Source organism: Pongo abelii, chromosome 2 (genome assembly GCF_028885655.2).
Source record: "Pongo abelii isolate AG06213 chromosome 2, NHGRI_mPonAbe1-v2.0_pri, whole genome shotgun sequence".
NCBI lineage: Eukaryota > Metazoa > Chordata > Mammalia > Primates > Hominidae > Pongo > Pongo abelii.
This window is the reverse complement of record NC_085928.1, coordinates 137,823,920-137,837,602: the sequence shown is the minus strand read 5'-3', so window position 1 is coordinate 137,837,602 and position 13,683 is coordinate 137,823,920. Positions and strand designations below refer to the sequence as shown.

Below are 13,683 nucleotides of genomic sequence, written 5' to 3'. Positions count from 1 at the left end.
ATAGATTTTTATGTATGAAAATGCAATTAATTTCAAAGAATAGTAGGTGAGTCTGGGAACCAAATAGGAAAATAGTCTCTTTATGCAATGTATGGAAAGTACCCTAATGCTAATGGCTATACTGGCTCTAAATAGTATGCCACAGAGAGATGCATTTTGAGGTTTGAACAATAGCTTCATATTACCGTAATAGTTAAGGTAATGGAACAGAATTATGTTCCACAGGATGTAGAATTATCATAACTTTATGTGTCGAAGGAAAAAGGCTAAGCCAGTATAATGACCTGGGCAAAGATTTCACTTTGCTGGGTCTCAGTTTCTTCATCTATAAATGGCTGAAACCTCACCTAGTTATATAATTCTTTGATTTTGTTGCTCTTTGTGCTCACATAGCACTGGAATAAAGCAGTCAAAGTTAATGTTAAATATAGGAGTACAAAGGTCATTCAGCTAAGTTTCAGAAAGTTAATAAATCCTAATCACTTTACACTTGACAGCATATATAAACTTGTATCCACTAATCCCAAAAGTTAAACAGAAGTACTTCAGGAAAACTCTGGATTAAATAAATTATTTAAAAATATATGGACATCAATCTTAAACTTAGAGCAGTTGTTAACCATAATACTTATTTGTGAAATATTTTAATTAAAATTTTTAGTTTTATTTGTTTGAACCAAAAAACTTAATTCACTCATTTGGAGCCAAAATTTAAATTACTAAATAATAATTTAATAGGAAATAGTACAGTTGAATTTCTGAAACTTGTTCTTCTGAGTTTAATAGTGCCTTTATATACTAGCTAGTTTGAAGCCTAGGCACTGCATTATTTTTGTACTATTTGGTTATAAGATATTAGGAATTTTTCCATTTCACCTACGTTTTCAAATTTATTAGCATAATGTTCATCAAATTATCTCGCCTTTTTACAACCTACTGCATATGTAGTTTTGTTCCTCTTTTCCTTACTAGAATTGTTTGTCCTTTTTTACTGATCAGGTATGCCAGAGATTTATCAGTTTCATAATCTTTTTAAGCATCAATTTGTGGCTTTGTTGATTTTATGTATTGTTCTATTGTATCCCTTTTCTGTTTCATTAATTTCTGATTTTATCTTTATTATTTCCATTATCGTTATTTCTTTTTCTTTCTTTGGGTTTATTCTTTTTGCTATTTTTCTGACTTTTAAAGTTGTGTGCTTAGCTCTTTAATATTTAGCCTTCCACTAGCTTATGAATTCTGCAGCCTATATAGTTAGCCTACAGAAAAAGTATACTCCTTATGACTGGCCTTTTTTAGAGTCTGGTTGAGGGGACATCTATTTTCTTGGAGGTGCTTCCCTCAGAGTGAGGAAGAGTCACCTGAGGTATTGGCACATGAATAAGTGTTCTTCTTGGGAACCCTTATTGCAAAGATTCTGTGAACATGGACTTCTGAAATGGTATTTTCTGTAAGCTGTGGGGTCAGAATTAACAAAGCAATTGAAAATTCACTCAGGCAAATTATAGAATAATGAATATCCATATATGTAGCACATATATGGCATCTGTCTAAAACTTAATCACCAGAGTATAATCTTGTCAACCCCAATTTTATTTTCCTGACTGTCTCTGGGAGTAGAAATCAGTGAGGCAAATATCCTGTGTGTTTTTACACAAATTGAAATTATTTTTCCATAATATTTTATTAATGGTACTGTTTGTGTTTGTAGTTGAGTTACATTGTCACCTCTAAAGCATCTTCCACACTGTAGCATGTGAATGGAACAATAGGTACTTGAGTCACTTGATCATGGATTCCAGATTCTGGAACAGCCTCTTTAGAAGGCAACTGAGGATATTATTTACTGATTTGAGTGGCTTTAAAATATCATTTAACTTTTTAAAATTATATTTATTAGATAGGATCTTAATCTTTATATATTTTTCTTTTATAGATGATATAATAATAAGGCATTATTAGTATTATATAATTCTCAAGGGTATTCCACATATTTAAAATTAATTTATAAAAGTTAATTTTATTGCTTACTATGATTATATGATGAATTCTCACTTACTGAGAATCTGAACTGGAAAGGTCAACCAAAAATTTAAAAGCAGATATATAAATTAGGGCGAGAGATAACGAGAGCAAGTGCTTTGAGCCCTGTGAGTGGCTATTACACACTAGCATGGCTATTGATGAGGGTGGAGAGGGCCTTTAGGGAGGGCATTGCTTAAAAAATGCAGGAGTGAAAATGCTTGTATGGTGTTTTAATTCATTTTAAAACTATATTTTCTTCTCATTTAACCATAGGCCACTCAGTTCCTCAAATACTATGAATAAATAGGATTTTATTGGATTGATAACCACTGTATTACAACCACTACTACATGAGAATACAAGAAAACAGTTTGAATACTAATTTCTCACACCAAATCATAATCTATAAATGTGTTTTGGTAATTCCACATTTATAGCTTTCCTTTATTTTTGTCCTTTAAAGGAAGTTTGGTGTGGTAATGGCCATTAAAATTATTTCTCATTTCAATGAAAGTTTGAATTAGGAATTTTATGCAGATGAACAAAATAGATTAAGGCCATTTTTTGAAAAGGTGCTTAACATTTTGACTGAAAAGCATCTTTAAACATTACAAGTTTTATTTTATTTGTGGGCCTAGCTCATATGGTAAGTTTTCCTAAGGGCATGGAGCAAAGCTCTCAGCTTAAGTGTGTTTATAGCAACAAATACATGCTACATGGTAGGGAGAGAGCTAGTCAGATATTTTAGTCATATATTTTTAAAATGGACTGTTCCAGAATAAGGTTGCCTTTGAAAAGAGTCTTTCAAATAATTAGTGTCAAGTAGATTATTTTAGTTTTAATTTAATCATCTGTTTCATCATATAAGAAAGCTTTCAATATCGTGACCAAGGGATTGCAATGGGCGGTCTGATGTATTGGAAATGTGACTTACTTGCTCCAGACACTTTGAGAAAGTGTGAATTGGTGAATTTCACATCCATTCTTGGCAAGCTGATAGAGTATCTAGGAAAGGGTAAGATTATTGAACACATGAGCTGAGAATAATCTTTTGAGGAAAACAGTATCTAGATTTTCCTAAAAGGGGATCTTATTTCAACAGACTTTCAGCATTCTTCAAAGGTTGGGTGAGGATGTGGATGAGAAAAACAGGAGATGTACTGCTTCCTGTATATTACAACAATGTGAAATAGAAGTATGGCAGACTTTGAGGGAACAAGATTCTAAATTCCCAGAATGTCACTAATTTATTTTCATATACAAGTGCAAAATTTTTTTCTAAAGACAGGTGTAAATCATTTTAACATGATCTTTATAACCACCGCCTTTCTATTAATCAGGCAATCATCAAGAAAGAATTTGATTGTGAAGGGTCCAGATTGAACTGTTCTTTAAGTAAGGACACAGGAAATATTAAGATAACTGTGTGGAAAAATCTCATCCAAGAAACTGGAAGCTATGGGAAAAAGAAAATTAAAGATTCTTTGATTTTAGTAGGTTGGTTGAGTTATACGTATTTTTAGCAGAGCAAAAAAAAAAGGAGAGAGAAAAAAGTTGCATGCAACTATTTAAAAAGAATGTGATACAACAAAAGCTATTTTTAATCTATGTCAGGGTAGGAGGAAAATTTATACTTTTTAATAGTTTTGAACTTTTAAAATTCCTATGAAACAGAATCTTTACTGCTAGAAGAATTTGGCTCTGCAGTTTTTGTTATGTTAAAACTTATTCAGGAAGAATTTCAGTATTCAGAATTCAGCACTCTGATTTAGAGTTTTAATAGGAATGCTAAGTCAAATCTATTTTAAGCATATTACCTCCCGCAAAGCTTTAAAACAATTTTGAAATTTTATAAAGGTCTAAAATTGGTAACTTTAAAGATGTAAAATCACTTCATGCTTTTCTAACTGGATGGAACCTTCTTTGATGCATTGTGTCTCAACTCTCATGAAAGATTACTTCCTTTCTCAAAAGAAATCGTTCCTAAGATCTCATAATTCCACCATATATAGCTATGGAGGAGGCCAAATTAGGGAAATATGTGTTCCTATGCATGTATGCGTTTATACTCTTCATATGCATGTATGCGTTTTTAACAGAGGGCTTAGAAACAATATTAGGTGCTGTTGAAGATATCCTGTATGGGATATTTCTGTCAGTATTGTACCAAATATCATAATTGGGAATGAGCAAATGAAACTCTACCTGTGAATGGGCATAGAATACTTTCCTAGCCCAAAGTAATTAAAATAAAAATATTATTAAGAAAAATATGTTAAGAAAAAATATATTAAGAAAAAAATAATGTTAGAGACAGCTAAATATACCACCTCAAAAGAGGGTAAAGTATAGCGTTTAATAAAAGACAACCCTTCCCTCACCCACCCTCCATCAAGGCATCCATTAATACCTTGGACAAACAGAAAAGCTTCTGAAGGCAAAATAGTGCGTATCAAACCTTGATTTCCCTATCAATACTTACTGTAAAGGTGAAAAAAAGGATTCATTTGAGAAAACAATAACCCCTCTATAATACATATTTAAAATATAGCAACCTCTTTCTAAGAATGAATTTAAAAGATCACTAAGTATAATAAAATATTTTTAAGTGTCAAAATAAGCTCGGCTCCCTCACAACCACCAACCAGCCATTAAAATGTGATTTGTGTTGGAATACCTGACCAGAGTGACTCAGACTCTACAACATCTAGGGTAGGGGTCTCAGTCTTTTGTCTCCTGTTGGAGGGATAAGGGAGACCTCAGTCCATAACAGTGGCTGTTCACCACCCTGGTGATTTGAGAGTGGAGGTGGGGGCAGGCAGCTGGTCAGCTGGACGGCAGGTATCACATCAGGTGATCTAGCAGTGAGGAGAGGGGAAGACCAGGGAGGTTGCAGCACAGCTGCAAAAGGAGCAAGAGAGCAATGACAGCAGAAGACTGAAGACCAGTGAAAGTGGCCAGGGTTGCACAGGCAGAGGCTTGGATTTCTGCCTGCCATTTCCTCTTGCCCTCTTCAGGGTCTTTAGCACAGCAGCCACCTCTCAATGGACTTTTATTGACCAGGAATTCTATTCTTTCAGACTTTCACTCTTCTTGTGTCAGAAACACCTGGTGGCATGGGGCTTGGTGCATTTGCCCTTCATACATTCACATAACCACTTCTGTTAGTATCACCTTTAATTAAACATTATTTTTCATTTGTCATCAGATTTGGGGAGTTTTCAGCCAGTATTTCTTCAAATATTCTTTCTATGCCTTTCTCTCCTCTCATTGTGGAAATCTTATTATGCATATATTGGCATAATTAATGGTGTCCTACCAGTTTCTTAGACTACTCATTTTCCTTCGTTTCTTTTTCTTTCTGCTCCTCAGATTGGGTAATCTCAATTGACCTATCTTCAAGTTTGCTGATTCCTTCTGCTGTTGAGCCCTTCTAGTGAAATTTTCTTTTAAGTTATTATACTTCTCAACTCCAGAATTTCTGTTTGGCTCCTTTTAAAAAGTCATTTTGATCTATTTATTGATCTTCTCTGTTTGGTGAGACATCATTCTCATGATTTCCTTTAGTTCTTTGTGCATGATTCCCTTTAGCTCTTTGAGTGTATTTAACATGGTTGATTAAAAATCTTTGATTAGTACATCCAATGTGTGGGTTTCCTCAGGCAGTTTTTACTTAGTTGCCTTTTTTCCTGTGTATGGGCAATACTTCGTTCCTTTGCATACCATGTAGTTTTGTTGAAAACTGTAATTTTTAATATTATAATGTGGCAACTCTGGAAATGAGATTTCCCCCACTCCCCAGGGTTTGTTGCTGCTTATTGTAGTTGTTGTTTTTGATTTGGTTAGTGACATTTCTATACTAATTTTATAAAGTCTATATTCTTTGTCATATATGTCCATTGAAGCTTCTGTTCTATTAGCTTAGCAGTCAGTTAGTGATTGACAGAAATTTCCTTAAACACCTGGGACAAAATACCACAAACAACTCCTAGTCTTTGTACTTGGCTTCTGTGTATATGTCGAAACATATTTTAATACTGAAACAGCAGTTTACAACTCTGCCTTAGCCTTCACTTCCTATTTGCACAGAGCCTGGAGGTCAGCCAGAGGTGAGAGTTTAGGGGTATCTCAGGTCTTTCCTGAACATGCACTCGGCCCTAGCAAGTTAACCTTTTCTACAACCTACAGTCACTCTCTGTTGGACTATACCAGTTAAAGGTCATTGGCAGAGAAAATGCAGAGTGATAGATTTCTCTGTTCACTCTATAAGGGCCACTGCCCTGTTTCCAGCAGCAGCATGGAGGGTAGTTTACCAGCATTGTTCAGTATAAGTCAGTGATTGCAAATAACCATGATATTCTTAAAGCAATGATTTTTACTAGGTATTAGAGTATACCTCTAGGTCAGGATTTTAGATTTTATTCAGCTTGATTTCATGTATATGGAATTTAAATCTACAGAATACAGGTTTTTCTTTTTTTGAGACGGAGTCTCACTCTGTCACCCAGGCTGGAGTGCAGTGGCACAATCTCGGCTCACCGTAACCTCTGCCTCACAGGTTCATGCCATTCTCCTGCCACAGCCTCCCATGTAGCTGGGACTACAGGTGCCTGCCATCACGCCCTGCTAATTTTTTGTATTTTTAGTAGAGATGGGGTTTCACCATGTTAGCCAGGATGGTCTCAATCTCCTGACCTCGTGATCCGCCCACCTCAGCCTCCCAAAGTTCTGGGATTACAGGCGTGAGCCACCATGCCCAGCCAGGGGTTTTTTTTTTAATGTAAAATGATTTAGGCCAGTATGGTTAACCAGCATGTACACTTAGAGTTCCAAAATTCTGTTTGCACATATGTTTATCTTAGCCAATTCAAGTTATAAACATGAGCTCTATTGCTCATTTTCTTTATTGCTGCTATCTAATGTGATGCTTTTAATTTTTTGAGATGCAATTCTCATACCATACAATCTATTTTTTAAGGGCATACAATCCATTAGTTTTATTGTATTTATAGTTTTGCAACCATTACCACTATATAATTACAGAACATTTTCATGTCTCTTTTCATACCTTGCCCCATAACAGTTACTCCCAGTCCCTGGCAACCACTAAATTACTGTCTCTCTGAATTTGCCTTTCCTAAACATTTTATATAAATGGAATCATACAATATATGGCCTTTTCCAACTGGCTTCTTTCACTTAGCATAATATTTTAAAGGTTCATTCATGTTGCAGCATGTATCAGTACTTCATCCCTTTTTATGTCTGAATAATATTCCATTGTATGGATATGCCACAGTTTATCCATTCATCAGTTAAAGAACATGTGAGTTATTTCTGCCTTTTGGCTATTATTGACTATGCTGCTATGATCATTAGTATACAAGTTTTTGTGTGGATGTATATTTTAATTTCTCTTTGGGTATATATCTAGAAGTGGAATTGATGGGTTCTGTGGTAACTCTATATTTAATTTTTTGAAAAACCGTGAGATTGTTTTCTAAAGCAGCCCAATCTGCTTTTAGGTGACAAATTCAAGTTCACAAAGAAAAGGAGTGGGCCATATTAACTTATACTTCTATAAATGAAATGTTTCAAATGCTGACAATTTGCAAGGAGAGTATCTGCATGAAAACAGTTAAAATTATTTTTTTTTGATCAGCCTCCCCAGAGCTTCTGAGTTTTACTGCCATGCCCATCAGAATTAAGTCTTTTGCTGATTCTTCATGATAATTGACATTTCTATTTAATCAGCTTTAAGTTGCTCACAAACAAAAAAAGCCCATTATTCATAATCAAATGCTCCAGAATCAGACAGATGCAAGGGCTGGCTTTACTACTTCCTAGCAGTGTCACTTTGAGGAATAATGCCTTTTCTTGAAGAAAAACTTCATTTTCCTCCTCTGTAAAGCGGGATTAACAGTATCTACCTCTAGGTGTTCCTGTATTAGAATGAGGTCATGTATGCAAAGCAGTTGCCTGGCATTTCCTAAGTGCTAAATAAATATTAACTATTGTTATTATTATTACTGTTATGTCATTATTTAAATGTAATTTTTTGAAAGATAAATAATGTCTTAAAATACTCTCTGAAACTACTTAGAGGCAAAGCCTATTTTAATATAGTGATCAGATTTTTAATCTAACAAACAAAATCATTTATAATCAAAACCTTTTATTTTATTTTTATTTATTTATTTTATTTTATTTTTTTGAGACGGAGTCTCGCTCTGTCACCCGCGCTGGAGTGCAGTGGTGCAATCTTGGCTCACTGCAGGCTCCACCTCCCAGGTTCACACCATTCTCCTGCTTCAGCCTCCCGATTAGCTGGGACTACAGGCACCCGCCACCACGCCTGGCTAATGTTTTGTATTTTTAGTAGAGACAGGGTTTCACTGTGTTAGCCAGGATGGTCTCGGTCTCCTGACCTTGTGATCCACCGGCCTCCGCCTCCCAAAGTGCTGGGATTACAGATGTAAGCCACTGCGCCTGGCCACATTTTTTTTTAAGGCGAAGGAAGAACGGGAAGTGGGTGGCTGAAAAAAATCAATTAAAAATATTTATTTGCTAGTTATTCATTTTGTCCTTGATATGTATTTAATTTAAAGCAATTTATTTTTCTTTTCTTTCTTCCCTGAAGCAAATGTAATTTGAACACAGACTAATTTTTTTATAGCTAAAGTGAAATGTTAAACAAAATCGTCATCCCTTTTAGCACTACCTTTAAGTTATTCTTTAAGGAAGAACTGGGTAAACCCTTCACAGAATGTTTGCAAAACGTCTGATTGCACAGTATGGTGTAAATTGTTGCATTTCTCTTTAATTTTTTAATAGTGACCAAAGTGAATATTTTTCCAGTGATTGCTCCATAATATTATGCTACAAATGTGTTGTAAATAAAAGATTGATAATAAAATACAAAAAACATGAAATAAACAATAGAAGACAAATATGAAAATAGGCAAGAATGGTTAGCAAACATTCTAATCAAACCTTTTTTGTTAGTTTAAAAGGAATGCATCATTGCTTAGTCTTTGTTCTAAATGAGATGTCCCATTATCTGTATCTGGGGCATCAACAAGTTTTTATGGCTTGGTGGCATCAGAAGTTTAAGAGCTGGAAGGGACTTTGGTCGTAAAGGTTGGTCTAGCACGGGGTTTCTCAACCTGGGCACCATTGACAATTTTGCGTTGATAATTATTTGTTGTGGGGGCTGTTCTGTGCATTGTAGGATGTAGGCTCTACCCACTAGATGTCAGTAGTGCAGGGTTCCCCCTACCTGTCTGTTTCCCCCACCCCCACCACACACGATGAGAACCACTGATCTGGGGTTTGCCAAAGTGTACACTCCATGGAGCAGCACTCATGTTGGAGGGACTGGGATACTCTAGGAAAATATTCTGTTGTCAAATAAGTTTGGGAAACCCTTATTTAGACAACAACAAAAAATTGTCAGAGCTTTCAATGTGATATCTAAAGTGAATTGCCAAGAGGCGAACATGCAGCATGTTTCAGCTTATTTGACAGCAGCCTGTTTTTCAAAGGCAGCTCGCAGGATGGAACATACTCCCATTCCTGTGCTCCAACTCTCATTTTCCAGGTGAGGAAATTGAGGTCTAGGGAGGTTACATGACCAGCCAAAGGCTCTGCATTACCTAATTTCATAATTGCTGTGTGAGCACGTACTGCATGCTAGCTCCTATGTTAGGCACTGGGGAGGCAATGGTGATACACAGGTTAGGCAGACAGACCCAGTAACTACAACACAATGTAGTTAGTGCTAGGAGGGAGGCCCTCCAAGAGGCTGAGAGAGTATCTCAGAATGGGCACTTCATTCGAATTGAGTAGATGAGCTGAGTCCATGTTGCACATGTTTTAGCTGAGGCATCTGTGGAGGTAGACCAGTTTGGGACACCAGGCAGTAGACTGCCTACAGAGGCCGATTTTGCATTTCTGTGTATAATAATTGAGGCAAGGGACTGTATGAGAGTCCTCCAGGGATGAGAAGCTGAGGGTAGAACCTTGGGGAAATCCATGTTTAAGGGTGCACCAAGGAAGAGCAGCCCCAGATAGAGACCAAGAAGGACACAGGAGAAAGTACAGAGCCAGGCAAAGGGTGCAGTCTGATGCTGCAGAGAGGAAGCCGCAACCTGCAGGGTTGAGGGCCTGGGCTCTGGAGCTGAGCTAGTGTTTGAATCCTAACTGCCTAGCTTGCAGGTTGTGTGATATTTGTCACCTGTTGCATTACTTTGCAAAGGCTCAATTCATAAAAGTGGTATAATTGTAAAGCCTACTTCATCTACTTGTTGTGAAGCCCAGCTCAAGTATGAGAAGTATGGAGTACCAAGCTTGGCATATAAGAAATGCTTAGTAAATATTGGGTGATGCTATCCTTATTATTATCAAATGACATGAGGACTCAGAAACATTCATGAATTTGCTATCGTGGAGGTTGTGGGTGACCTTGGCAAAAATCCATTTCAGTGGAGGGACAGATGGTTTGAGAGTGAGTGGGAAGTGAAACAGTAGAGGCTGTGAGTTTAGAAATTTTCTCAAGGTTAGTTGTGAATGGGATTGGGCAGGGGGGTGGTGGTGATTGCTGTACAAGAGACTTGGAATTTGAGTGCTGGGTTAAAAGAACGCTTCAGGAGAGGCTTGAGAAATTTAAATGCTGAGGGTAAGATGCCAGGAGAGATGAAGATGGTGATGCTAAGCAAGGAGTGAGAGACAACTAGGAAAGCAAGGAGCTTGGGAGGGAGGGGAGGAGGGAATGGGGCTCAGGGAGGAGAAAAGAAACTGCTCTGCACTAGGACTTGTCTCAGAGCCTATAGAGGCTGCCAGAGTTAAGATTTGTAGGTTCCTGAAAATGAGAGTTTAATGGACCATTTTGACCTTCTCTCCATAATGATAACATATTTTTAAGTCCTGAAAGGCAAGAAAAGAGAAGTTTCCCAAAAAGACTTCTGGGAAGGTGGGCAGGAATCAGAGCTTCCTGGTGAAGTTATCAGACACTCTGGGAGTTGACTTGGAATGCATACTCAACTCACTTTGCAATCATTCTTAACTTTTAGAGAAAGCCTCCCAAATCTAACTTTATTGAACAGCAGCCATTGACTCTTTTTCTGATTTCTCTGTGCACAGATAGAACTTCCAGCATCTCCTTCTTTTCTGCTGACTGTTGATGTGCTGTTTTTCTGACCAGGAATAGCAAACTTTCCTCTTTCCCAGTCTCCTGTACTGGGCAGGAGGATTTCTCACCATCTCCAAATCTTGGAGGCCTGGGGAAGTTGAGTCCTTCTGAAACTTGAAGAGAGGAGAATGCTCTCTATATCCTGACATAGGAACTATTTGAGTATAAAGAAGGTGCTGCATGCATACATTCAAAGGAACTAGTGAACAGCTGGCATGCATTTTGATACTGTACTAATTGGTAGCCCTGAGGTCTTTGGGCTTTGTTTATAGACTTCTCCCAAGAGCCTCCAAGTAAGGCCTGCATGTTACTTCTCACAGGCTCTCAGAGAGTCTTGGGAAGACAGAGGCCTCTCTTTTAGACATGGAGAAGTATTGTGGGAGGTGAGTTGCCCAAGGACACACAAGACTCCTGTGACTTTCAAGTTAGAGTGGTATTGTGCAGCCAGAATTCGCCTGGTGTGGCTTCTGTCTCCGAACCTAGAACAGTGCTCTTCTGCAGTAAAGATTCCTAGTTTATTCCCTTTTCTCTTAGTACAAAAAATTTAACGTGGGTTAGAGTATGTTTTTTATTATTTCTCCATTTAACTTGAGAAAGCAACCTCATGGGTTCATATTTTTGTTTCCCTCGTTTTAAAGACAGGCGAGATTTCACGAGTAGATGAAAGAACACCCAAATTTGAGGGAGCGTTCCAAGTTCATAAATACTTGTGGCTGAGAGAAAACAATGGCCCTCCCTCAAATACTGCAGGGAAGAACCAGTATTGGGAACAGCTGTGTTTGAAAGTCTCCTAATTGTTATTTATTCTATCTGTAGATCTATAGTCCAACCAATGTATGAATAGGACCTTTGCTGATTTTATCTGTTTTGATCAGAACTGCTATAAATAAAAGAGTTATAGTGTACTGTTTTCTTAAACTCCTAGGGTATTACCACAAATCAGAGTTGTTTCTCATGATACAGCCTTCTTCAGCCTCTGTTCGTCTCTAAGAAATTGAACCTAGAGTAGTAAACAAGTGATACTTCTGTAAACTCCCTAAGGGATGACTCCTCAGACATGTGAACCCCATCATCCCTCCTAATCTGAAGTGGCTTGTTTTCTTATGCGTTGTGGAGCTCTCCTACAAGCACCTGAACTCCAGCATGTCCCAAATGTTATTCATGATTTTCTCCTTAAGTCTGCTGCTCCTGCATGAGTTCCTATGTCCATTAATGACATTCTTTATGACATGAGCAAGAAATCTTGGCACCATCTTTATCTCCCGTTTTGCTTACTCCCGTGTACATTTGACTACTCCATTTTCCAAGATGATATTCTAGGCATGTCAGTCTTCTATTTTTTCCTCTGTAAAGACAGGTAGTAGGGTAGGATCCATATCTGTACCTCCAATGCCTTCTGCTTGGAAGATGATGCTTCCTGCTGGCCAGTTCCCATTCCTCAGCCCAAATACTACATCCTTGGCAAGCCATTCCTCTCTGAACCTCCTTCCCAGGAAGACGCATTCACTTCTTCCTCTGGATTGCCCTTTTTTTTTTAACTCTAATGCTCATGAAACTTTGTGGTAAATTTTTATTTGAAGGTCTGGCTCTTCTGCTACATTCTGAGATCTTTGAGAGTAGGAACCCAGATTGTACTTAGATCCGTGTCTGGCACAGATGTAAGCACAAAAGCTATTGACTATATTTAAGTGACTTGAATTAGAAAAAGATGTATGAAATAGAAGAGGAACAATTAAATGCTTATTTGTATTTGATCTCATTTTAGTCTTTTTCTCTTCCTATTTCATTCTCTCCTCTCTCTTAGAAAAAAGCACGTAAATGTTCTGTTCCTATAAAAACAATTTAAATAGAGACTTTCTTTATCAGCAGACAGAATAACCTGGTTGCATTGTCAATGTTCTGTCTAAATGAAGTTTAACTAACAACTGTTGCCTTTAAGGGATAGAAAAGAAAACCTCACAAATATTATTTATAGAGAACAGGCATTGGTCTTGGAGTCTGAGGGTCCAGGTTCCAGTTCGGTTGCTGCCATTTATTACGTGAATGACCCCAGGCAAGTCTCTTTTTTTAAGGTTCAGTTTTCTCCCTTGCAGTGAGAATAATACCTCCCTGACAGGTTATTTTAAGAACTTGATGAGATATTGGATATGAAAGCATCTTGTATAGTGTAAGACACTAAGTTCTGACATAGAATAAACTTATGATTTCATGTGTCCCCCCAAAATTCATACATTGAGATATAATCCCCAATGTGATGGTTTGAGATAATTAGGTCATGAAGGAGGAGCCCTCATGAACGGGATTAGTGCTCTTATAAGAAGAGGCCAGAGAGCTAGCTCACTGTCTTTCTGCCATGTGAAGATATAAGGAAAAGGTAGCCATCTGCAGCCTGGAGAGGGCCCTCACCAGAACCCGACCACGCTGGCACCCTAATCTCACACTTCCAGCCTTCAGAACTGTGAGAAACA

The 13,683-nt window shown here is 37.4% G+C and overlaps 1 protein-coding gene across 8 annotated transcripts in view; it reads left to right on the top strand.

Moving 5' to 3' along the window:
* PLCL2 (phospholipase C like 2) overlaps nt 1-13,683 on the top strand; it is a 200,891-nt gene that overhangs the window by 33,407 nt on the left and 153,801 nt on the right. The window contains exon 1 of one of the 8 annotated variants that reach the window (XM_054552549.2): nt 10,808-13,673. The exons of the other annotated variants lie outside the window; for them this stretch is intronic. The gene's annotated coding sequence lies outside the window, so the exon portion shown is untranslated. Of the gene's footprint in view, nt 1-10,807; nt 13,674-13,683 lie in introns of those variants that run through there. 8 annotated transcript variants of the gene reach the window in all.